This window comes from Pieris brassicae (genome assembly GCF_905147105.1).
Source record: "Pieris brassicae chromosome W unlocalized genomic scaffold, ilPieBrab1.1 SUPER_W_unloc_1, whole genome shotgun sequence".
In the NCBI taxonomy this organism is placed as follows: Eukaryota; Metazoa; Arthropoda; class Insecta; order Lepidoptera; family Pieridae; genus Pieris; species Pieris brassicae.
The window spans coordinates 411,099-412,349 of NW_025575866.1; the positions used below are offsets into that span (position 1 = coordinate 411,099).

The 1,251-nt window shown below is 26.8% G+C and overlaps 1 non-coding gene across 1 annotated transcript; it reads right to left on the reverse strand.

The window, feature by feature from the left end:
• Positions 1-378: 378 nt before the first annotated feature.
• Trnai-aau lies at positions 379-452 on the reverse strand. Its single transcript has one exon. It is a non-coding gene; the product is annotated as a tRNA-Ile (tRNA).
• Between the last annotated feature and the right edge of the window lie 799 nt (positions 453-1,251).

Sequence of the window (1,251 nt, forward strand, 5' to 3'; positions counted from 1 at the left end):
TAAAAAATGAACTATTTTTTGTAACATCTCTTTTACAATCTAGAGTTTACTTTGAAAATTACATGCCTTTTCTTCTTTCTAATTATTACTGCGACTTGACTTAAAACTTTAATTAAATCTTTTAAGTTGGCTGGTTTACTTAGGTTTAATAATAAACAAATTTTTCATGTTTATTCAATAAAAAACAGATAAAGAATTTTTGTATGAATACATATAATCTACAGGGTTAATAGATGTTAAACATCGTTATTCCTATGTAGAACAATATCCTAACAAAAAATTTATTGTTCAAGTATTTAAATATACTAACATTTTTTATAAAAAAGGTATTGTACATAGATTTGTGAAATGTAATCTGATATACTAACAATATAAAAATGCTCCTACTGGGATTCGAACCCAGGACCTTCGCGTTATTAGCACGACGCTCTAACCGACTGAGCTACAGGAGCTTGGTGAGTACGACTAAAAGATTCTTGTAAATAATTTATTATTTTATGAAACAAGTAAATAAATAGAAAAATTATGCTGAAATGAGTTTTCTGCTAACGTTAAAATGTAACCTTATCTTTATTTATATGGTTTTTAATATTTTAATGTTCTGTTTGCAAAAGTTATTTTGTTTTTTCATAAAAATTAATAAATTCGACAAAACAATCCTATATGATGTCACAAGAATAATCTCCTTGCGCCTTTAGATTATCGAGGACTAGCATGTATGTAATTATAGTGTGTAAATTTTTGAAGATAAAAATATTATAAAGACTAAATTTTTGCATTTAAAAGAAGTATTTTTTAGTTGAAACTTAGAACTTTGTCTTTCGTACAATCTTGAAGAATTAAAAAAGCTTCGAAACCATTCTGTGCAGGAAATATTCATCAATAAAAAGTAGATTAAATGCTAGAATTAGTTCAGATGTAAAAATCCAGTGCAACACAAGCTTGAAATATTTGTATACGACAAAATAAAAAAGAAATAACACTGTTTACGCTAATATTACAAATCAGAAAAACTTATAATATGTGGAGAGTGAAGAGACCAGAAAATATGATCTTTTAATTAATAAATAAGATCTGATATACAAAGTTAAAACAAAAATTATTCCTTATGTCACTATATAGGATAGACTTGTGATTACCTGTCATAAAACACACGTTGGAACGCTTGGAATTTCAGCCTTAACTACGACTTATATACAGTCCAGGGTTTTAAAGACAGTCGAAAACAATAGCTTTAATTACAGAAGGGAT